The sequence below is a fragment of the Xyrauchen texanus genome, chromosome 30, assembly GCF_025860055.1.
Source record: "Xyrauchen texanus isolate HMW12.3.18 chromosome 30, RBS_HiC_50CHRs, whole genome shotgun sequence".
Lineage (NCBI taxonomy): Eukaryota > Metazoa > Chordata > Actinopteri > Cypriniformes > Catostomidae > Xyrauchen > Xyrauchen texanus.
In genome coordinates, this window is record NC_068305.1 from 30,911,835 (window position 1) to 30,922,504 (window position 10,670).

Consider the following 10,670-nt stretch of genomic DNA (forward strand, 5'->3'; position numbering starts at 1 on the left):
TGTTCATGGTTGGACTGTATAGAGAGCAACAGTCATGTTCAGAAAGTATAAATCTCTTAATTCTTCCAAGGAAATATAAAATTTTTAACATTAACCTTTAAAGACCGACATACCATGAGCTCTGAGGTTAAGTGACGGACATGCTTCTATAGACACTATAAGTCAGTGTGATTTCAACTTTGTTTAAAAAAAAAATGTGTTTAATAGCAGTTCCTGGTGAAGAACTACACTACTCATCATTCTTATGGGAGATCCACCATCAGAGACATCACTGTTACCATGGAAATGAAAATCACAACAAAAAGGCTGAGCAGCAACCACCCACACCTACATTTTGAAGCATTGCAAAAGACTTCTGGTGCATTCACATCATGTCGAAATTAGAGTAATCACGAGATTCCAACTTGACTTGTAAAAACTTGTGATTACAAAGTGTAAATTCTGAATTCTGTGAAAGCTCTGACTTGTCAGTTTTGTCATAATGCAAAAGAAGATAAATTGCAGCAGCCTCAACAGTTAAAGGCAGCTTACATGCATTTCTGTTTGATTATAGATTTTATTGTAGCCACTGTTACCTGAAGCACATTCTTTGTTCTTAAACATTTTGCAAAAACATATGGAGGTGAACTGATGTACTTAAATATTTTGCTGTCATCAACAGCAAAGCAACACATGGATTCATTTTGGCGTTGCCAAGAAATTAATAAATATTTGTTTCAACAAATAATTCTTCAGTACAAGGACATGAACAGCTCCAAATAGTATCTCAGAGTTGTCATATTGTCAATACAGTAATTCTGACTTGATATGAATGCAGCATTAATCAAGTCTCCCAGTCTCAAGACACTCTAATCTACTGAATATATATCTGTATATATCTACAGATTTTGCAATAAACTTAAAACTTATTGTTTTTTACTTATGATCAGTGTTACAGTTTTGGCATTTTTTATTTCATTATGTCATATAATAAGTAGTTATTTACTACATAAAAGAAATCAAGTCTAGTACAGTCTAGTACTTTAGCTTTTTTAAGATTTTCTGATAATTTTTTGCTTTTAAATCAAAGTTTATAATGTTTAGATTCACCTTGGAGCTAGAACTCTAATAACATACTATATGCTACTGTAAAAACAAACTTCTAGGAGGTTAAATATGTTTTTTTAAATGCTTTCTAACTGACTAAGTAATTACATTCTAGTACGTTGTTTACAGCTGAAACACATAGCACTACTGTGAGCCTGGGCATAGATCACACAAGGCATTCATGTTTGAGCACTGCAGGAAAACATTACAGACATAATGAGAAGGAACTTTAAACAATGAAAAATATAATCAACCTTAAAAGGTATGATGGTTTGGGATCAGCCTTTGTTTTACAGTAGCTATGGCAACCCATCCAAATTTCTATGACTGGGTAGTCTTCTGAATGACTTTATAACATGGTTACTTTGCTATATTTAACCACTCAATCCCACCTGTTTACAGCTTTGAATCTAGAGCAACTTTAAAAACAGCTATATTTTGGTGCTCAGGTAGGTAAAATAATCCAAATTCCCCTCTTTTCTGCATCATAATCAGTCCTCTTTCTACTCTCTAATCTCATCAATAAAAAGTGTCAAAAGGCCACAATTATGTATGTAAATAATTCACAGCATTATTTTGAATGGCCGTCAATGGTGAAAAATATTTGCCTGCAGAATTGTGTAGTTATGATACAATATATCTACTGCCAGGGGATGATTGGACCATGCAAACCCCTTGGTTTGAGAAGCCAAATAAAGCAACAGTAGCTCAGCCACAAGCATGAATTTGAGACAGGAGTGCCTGTTTCTCTGACCAATACAAAACATGGGAGTGTTCGGACAAACCTGTTTGACAACTGTCATTATTATTTCAAACTGTTTGATGCTGCAAGTGGAACAAAATTACACACTCCAGCTTTAAGGAATGAAAAAGAAAAGAAAAGAGTGATTCTAAATTACTTTGATAGCGTGTTTAGACAAGCTCATCTGAGCAGAGACACTGCAGTGCTAATTGCGAACTGAATGAAACAAAGCAGAGGGTTAACATGATCGATTTCAGACTTAATGGTGGCTGTCCTGAAGCCAAATACCTTGAAATTTTACTTAAGACACTCTATTCAAAGTTTTAGGCACTCTACCATTTTTATGTGATTTGTCAGCAGTATGAACACCCATAGGTCTTTTAAGCCTTGTTTATACTTTCACTGCACGTGCAGCTCTCAATGGCCTAAGGCATTTATACTTGACACGCACTGCGATTGCACTATTATCCAAAAGACAGATGGCAATGCAGAGAAAATATTATCCAATCCAAAAAGAAACAGCAGGGAAGAGGAACTATACATTTACCAAGCCAGATATTATAATAATAATTCATGTTTGCTACTTATTTGCAAGAGGTGAACAAAACAAAAACACTTAAGAACCACAAGTAGGCTATTTACTCTGTTTGTCTGTGGCTAAACTCAAGTACTTAAGTGTGCCATTAAAATATACATTTTAAATATTAGTAGAGTCTAGTCAATATGATGACTTTTACATTTAAAATAATTGTATCACTAATTACATTTTACACAGTATAAAAAAGAGCTATTCATTTATAAAGGGATAGTTCACCCAAAAATTACAATTCTCTCATCATTTACTCATGCCATCCCAGATGTGTATGACTTTCTTCTGCAGAACACAAAGATATCTTAGCTCTGAAGAATATCTCAGCTCTGAAGAATATCTCAGCTATCTCATACACAATGCAAGTGAATGATGATCAGACCTTTGTAGCCCCAAAAATCACATAAAGGAAACATAGAAGTAATCCATAAAACTCCAGTGGATAAATCCACCTCTTCAGAAAAATATAATATCTCTATAATATAACAATATCTCCACTTTCACTTTTATATCTTAAAGTCACAATGCTGATGAGGGCATTTTCATTTTTGGGTGAACTATCCCTTTAATTAAACCAAACTTCAGCGTATTGTTTAGACATTTTTATTAGTAAGTAAATGATAAATAGTCTTACTTGTCTTTCTAAACAAGACCTGAGGGGTTCTTCTGTTCTGCCCCTTTCCTCGAATTCATCCAATGGATGGACTGAAGCACTGCACGTGCAATAGGAGAAAAGTTACCAGGAGTGTAAAGTAATTGAGTAAAAACAATGAAATAGTATACTTAAGTTTTATTTTTAGGGATTTGTACTTTACTCAAGTGCAATTTAAACAGAATACTTGTACTTTTACTTAATTACATTTCCAAATAACTTTTTTTACTTATTACTCCTTACAATTTTATTTAAACTTGAAAAGTACATATTACATTTTTGCTAATTATTTTCTTTTAACTTATTGGACTGAAGCCGCCTTCTTGTGTGCTCTTCAGGACTCGTACCCTGATGCTTTGTATAACATATGCAACACTCTTATCAGTTGAGCTACCATGCAATTTGATCACACTTAAACAAGCTTGTAAATGTAGTTTAACTGCAAACATTAAAAGGAGTCATGCGCTATGGTAAAAGTGTTTATATGTCATAAGATAGCATTGTACGAGGAACAGAGCGAAAATTACGTGTTTATGCACTGATAATCTGCTGTTTTACGCGTGATTGAGTGAAAGGGAATAAAGGTAATTGTTGTTTTGTAGTGTTCATTCCAGCGGGAAATTGCCGCTTTATGTACAAAAGGCCACATAAAATGTAGTTCTTGTAACATGATTCTATGACCAGGTTGCGAATGTCACTGGGGGAGAAATATAAGGAGACCGTAATGACTTAAATGAATATTTTCACTCAGTAACCTTACTTTCACTTAAGTATTATTTATTTTTACACCCCTAAAGTTTAAATGTACACAAATTGGCTTGTGCATGAACTTGCAAAACAAAGCCTTGCGAAGGCATAAACCAGGCTTTAAAAATAAGAATCGTACGGTCATGAGACGTACAAGAACCAGTGAGATTTGATGTTCGATGTCCCCTATATTGGATTCAGCTCTGTTTACATAGTATACAATCTGATCGTATGTCTTCAGAAGACTTGGAATCTGATGCATGAACTACTTTTATGACACTTGGGTGCCTTATTAAGCATTAACAGTGAGACATTGTCTACTGCCATTGCATTAAATTCAGCCAACAGAAATTGATTAATTCATCAGTTTAATATCCAGCCTGATTTCATGAAAATTACATGAAAATAAGGGACCTGGCATGTAGAATCACCACCCGGACCCGCCCACTGCCCTGCCACAGTGACCCACAACCACATCCAGAACTAATTGAATGGTTGATTGAATTCCTAATTTGCATTCAACATTGGAATACCAGATCAGATTTCACAGAGAGACATTTGTCCAATAAAAAGGAAATTCCATTGATCAAGACACATGAAGTGACTACAGTACATGTTAACAGGCCCTTATACTGTTGTCAGCTTAACCAATCCAAAATGATGCATATGAGAGCAACTATTATCAGTGTTGCTGAGAATGCAGCACAAATGCCTCAGGATGGGCTTGCTCATGTCTGTTCTGCTACTAAGTTTTTTAAACCCTGAAAACCTGGCAGTTTCCAGTCTCCCATCAGGTACCATTGAACCAAGCCAGGGCCATGCTGAGATCATCTAAATTCAACACAAGCGTATGTCTGCTCACATACACAAATGACAGAACGAGGACAGCGCCCATGCCATCTGTTTGCATTTATAGCACGAAATTACACATAGCATTTGTACTTCTCAAGAGCTTTTAATACATATTCATGATACAGATTACCTGTAAGACATGTGATTACCTGCTGGTGTGGCAGTGAGGTGCTGGATTTCTTGGAGACATGTTGTACAACACTATGTTCCTTTTTCCTATTATGAAACAGACATAAAAAAACACTGAAAAAGGGAACAAAAATGGTACTATGAAAATTAGTAATTCAGTGCCATGTTATTAAAATATTACCATTTGAAAAAAACAATTATAATAATAAAAATATGAGCAAAGAAAATAAGGGGGACTGTATTTAAAACAATTTGTTTATGACAAACTTCACCTTTAAAAGCTTAGGATAGGATTTCCTCATAGACTCAAATGTTGTAAACTAACATAAAGCAACTGTGGAGCCTAGTCCTGCATTATCTACATATATTGTTAATATCAACCATATAAATAGACTTTACGCACTGCACTCTACTTTTTATTGCCAAGTGCTCATGGGAGCTAGAATTCCTACTGTTGCACAATTCATTTAACATCTTGCTTGCAGTGTCGAGCCTACAGGTTTGATATTAATATTTAATTGGTAAACAGACACCAAAAACCCATGTAACATTTGCAGAGGGTTATGTGAGGTATCGTTGAGCTCAATTAATTAATCAGATGTTGATATTACAATGGAATTGCAAGACGATCATACCACTGAATCAAAGCTGATGTTAATTAATGTGGTGCTAATGTATCAAACGCCACCACTCATCACTATCTCAAACTATCAATTATATAGGCTATTGTTTGTGTATGCGCTGGGATACTTCTAATGGTTGTCCTAGTGTTAATTCACCTGGCTTGCCTTTCGGAATAATACAATGCAAATTAATAAAAGTGAATTAATGCTTTTAGTACTGTAAAATCATTATGAACAATTCAGTTCTGTATTTCGTACAATCACCAACCCAACATCGCAAGCCCTTTTGACATTATCACATGCAAGATATGAATTATAGATATCTATAATTATATTTTCACAAGTTAAAATGCTAATTATTGTGGTCAGCGCTGGAATTACTACTAGTGAAAATGCACATTTTTGATATCAGTAATTAGGTTTGCACTAGTAAAAATTTTAATTCTTAGTATCATAACATAATAACTCATGGAAATACACATGCTTGATATCAAAAATGGAATTTGAACATCATTTTGGGTAGCATCATTTAGGATACAGAATTACAGTTTTTACTAATGCAAACATAATTACTGAACAACTTTATTCATAGAACATTCATAGAACATAAAGTACTGTCTGCCATATTGAAGTCAGTGGATATCTATAGGGGTTTATATAGGGGCACACTTTTTATGCCAGTGAATATTTTCTGAAAGATACTGAAAATCAGTATCTGGATACAGATACTAGATACGTGTCTACTATATATACTATGTATGGACACATGCCTTGAAGTCTTGGCTACAGAAAAGTCATTGCACATTACCAGGAAAAAAAAGATATGTTTCATTGAACACATGTTGACCTTTTGTGACAATATGCCTCAATAGTGGATCAGATTGTTACATTATTTGGGGTAAGTTCACAATGGAACTTGCCATTAAAAAGCCTCTTATATGAAATACAAAATTCATTAAACAGCAAAAATTCATACAAAAGGTAGCATAATGTTGGCCAACATTGTAATTGATACATTGTATAAATATGATACTTAAATAAAATGTAATACAACTATGTTAATTTGCCTTGACCTGAAATTCAAATACTCTTGTCTTCAGAACGTGTACAACTTTTTGGTTAAAATCTATCCTTATTATATTGCTGGCCTTAAATTCGATTTTTGAATGACAGAATCACACAAAATTCTAATTCTATTTTAATTTAAGACTGAACAAGGTGTTTGAAACCAACATGAAAACCACTTCTAGAGAAAACAAGAATTTGTGCAAATGGATATTTGACTCAAAACTTTGTGACAACTTCCCATGTGACAACTTGCCCTAATCTACCCTTTATGTGTGGTCCAGTTTTGGTCTTGTAGAACAAATGTACTTTTTAATAGAACTATTCCATCCTTAATCTTAAGAGGCAGGTTGCTTCTCTGCAATTATTACATCATTTGATTCAGTATTGTTGGCAGCAGGCCAGTACAACAATCCAGAGGTCCTCATTTCAGATTCCATTGCATTCCCACACTAAGATTGACTGCATGAACCTTGGCTGCCCATTTCAGTGTTGTCTGAAAGAGCACTCGCATAAAGAGCGTCACATAAATATCATCAGAGCTGTCTATGTGTTTCCCTTGGCACGATATTCTGCATTCACTCTGTCTGAAGTATTAGGCCATCTCATTAATGGACAACCATGAAGCAGGCCCAGCTGAGCTTGCCCATAGAGTATTTAAAAGAGCTTAATTCTGGCTAATGTATCATAGTCACGGACAAGCATCAGTTCCACAGCACCATCCTCAAGATGCCCTTGGTCAAATTTTGTCTGTCACTCTTCATTTAAATTGGGCTGGAGTTGGAAGTTCTCACAGATAGAAATGTAAACAAAGATCTATAGAATCATTATTCTGCTTTAGTAAAGGATTCTGTTGCTGGCCCTTAATGATAACACTGAAGAACTTGGCTTAGTTATTATACACCCAATGCAACTTGTATTAGCTAATTATAACACAAAAATAACTTCAAAAGCATTATTTGAAAAATGGGCAGCGTAAGTTCTGCATGAGGGTAGTTGACAAATGTACAGTTTAATGCACAAGTTTACATAACGAAATGAAAATGACATACCTGAACTTAAATGGTTGTATTTACTGGACCCTTTGGAGTATGGACAATGTTGTAGTATCTTTTGAAAGAAGGGGATTATTTCCCAAGTTTCAGAATTAATATATGTTCTTATTTTTTTTTAAGTTAGAAAAGCTGAAGTTTATATTAATGGAAATATTTTGTGCTGAACACGTTTTTATAATCTAAAAAAAACAATAATAAAAGTGCCAAGACAACCCAGAAATACAATGTTCTCAAAGCCACAAGTCAAAAGAAGTTAAGCTTCAGATTTGAAGATGATCTAACAATAAATGAGATTCCAGCAAGTAAAATTAAGGCTCCGCCTTTCAATACGACAAAAACTGCTTGGCTATTATGAATAAAACTACGGCGCATTTTTAAAAATAGACTTTGGAGACAGGCTCATTTAGTTTACGAGACTCTAATATATAATATAATATACAGTTTTAAAACATGAATGCTGCTCAGATTGCATAGTTTGTTGAAGAACGATGACGAAGGGTAATTCTTTCAGGCGAGATCTCATTTAGACAATAGAGAATATATCAATATTTCCCAGATTGATCACTTTTATGGACAAAAAGTGCTATTGGATGTTTTTCAATGAACGCTTGACATGGACAATTGACCCAAGTGTGGCGAACTGGATTCATCTGCCGATCTCTTTTTCATAACAAATGTATGAAGTCCCATTTTGATATTGCATGTTTTCATTTGTACTCCTGGCACAAATAACTAAACTGCTGTTTCTGGAGCATTGCTATCGTGAAACAGAGATCGGATATCAATGTTGAACCCTTAGACCTTTGAAAAGATGTATAATTTGTTAACATTAAATACATTTATAGATGTAAAATATATATTAAATGTAAGCAGAGTGGCGTCACCACCACGTGCGGGGGAATTGCGTATCAACAGGTTAAATAGTCCTGTGGTGACAGATTCATTTTTAGAAGTACAAATTATTTCAAGTAGTCACTTAATTAATATTAGTATAAGGTCAAGAAAACGGCATGTACAATAATACAGGTGAAACTCGAAAAATTAGAATATCGTGCAAAAGTTCATTAATTTCAGTAATTCAACTTAAAAGTTGAAACTAATATATTATGTAGACTCATTACAAGCAAAGTAAGATATTTCAAGCCTTTATTTGATATAATTTTGATGATTATGGCTTACAGCGTATGAAAACCCCAAATTCAGAATCTCAGAAAATTAGAATATTGTGAAAAGGTTCAGTATTGTAGGCTCAAAGTGTCACACTCTAATCAGCTAAACACCTGCAAAGGGTTCCTGAGCCTTTAAATGGTCTCTCAGTCTGGTTCAGCTGAATTCACAATCATGGGGAAGACTGCTGACCTGACAGTTGTGCAGAAAACCATCATTGACACCCTCCACAAGGAGGGAAAGCCTCAAAAGGTAATTGCAAAAGAAGTTGGATGTTCTCAAAGTGCTGTATCAAAGCACATTAATAGAAAGTTAAGTGGAAGGGAAAAGTGTGGAAGAAAAAGGTGCACAAGCAGCAGGGATGACCGTAGCCTGGAGAGGATTGTCAGGAAAAGGCCATTCAAATGTGTGGGGGAGCTTCACAAGGAGTGGACTGAGGCTGGAGTTACTGCATCAAGAGCCACCACACACAGACGGGTCCTGGACATGGGCTTCAAATGTCAAACGTCTTACTTGGGCTAAAGAAAAAAAGAACTGGTCTGTTACTCAGTGGTCCAAAGTCCTCTTTTCTGATGAGAGCAAATTTTGCATCTCATTTGGAAACCAAGGTCCCAGAGTCTGGAGGAAGAATGGAGAGGCACACAATCCAAGATGCTTGAAGTCCAGTGTGAAGTTTTCACAGTCTGTGTTGGTTTGGGGAGCCATGTCATCGGCTGGTGTTGGTCCACTGTGCTTTATTAAGTCCAGAGTCAACGCAGCCGTCTACCGGGACATTTTAGAGCACTTCATGCTTCCTTCAGCAGACAAGCTTTATGGAGATGCTGACTTCATTTTCCAGCAGGACTTGGCACCTGCCCACACTGCCAAAAGTACCAAAACCTGGTTCAATGACCATGGTATTACTGTGCTTGATTGGCCTGCAAACTCGCCTGACCTGAACCCCATAGAGAATCTATGGGGCATTGCCAAGAGAAAGATGAGAGACATGAGACCAAACAATGCAGAAGAGCTGAAGGCAGCTATTGAAGCATCTTGGTCTTCCATAACACCTCAGCAGTGCCACAGGCTGATAGCATCCATGCCATGCCGCATTGAGGCAGTAATTAATGCAAAAGGGGCCCAAACCAAGTACTGAGTACATATGCATGATTATACTTTTCAGAGGGCCGACATTTCTGTATTTAAAATCCTTTTTTTATTGATTTCATGTAATATTCTAATTTTCTGAGATTCTGAATTTGGGGTTTTCATAAGCTGTAAGCCATAATCATCAAAATTATATCAAATAAAGGCTTGAAATATCTTACTTTGCTTGTAATGAGTCTATATAATATATTAGTTTCACCTTTTAAGTTGAATTACTGAAATTAATGAACTTTTGCACGATATTCTAATTTTTCGAGTTTCACCTGTAATACTCGGATTTTAAAAATGCTGTTTTAAACAGTATAATTATTGTTCATGATCACATGAAGCATGAAGCATGATCACACGGGAAGTCAGCATGTTGTTTCCAAGAGTTCCAGATACCTAGGATAGGCCACATTATGCCGATTCACTGACAAGCGTCATCTTCTATCAGACATTTTGGCGCAACTGGAAGCATGTTCAGATTTAGATCCCGCGTTGAACTAGGTAGTAATTGCGTTCAAGTAATCAGTCACAAGCGTGATTCAAAGGTTGCATTTTCCCCCTAACATTACATTTTTACTCTACTGGCCACTAGGGGCAATGTTTCGAATTTCGGTAAGCACAGGACGATTTTAGCAAAAGAAAAGTCATCCTACCAATTTCACAGTGAGAAAGTAGTTTTAGATGGAGTTTGGCGTGTCCCATCATAGGAAAGTTTTAAATGAAGTGCCATTTTATAGCTTTAAAGCTAACATCTTTGCATTTGACCTTCAAGTTCATTGGTGTAAATTGTATTACAGATCTTTCTTTTCAGACTTTGTAGAAAGTTTAC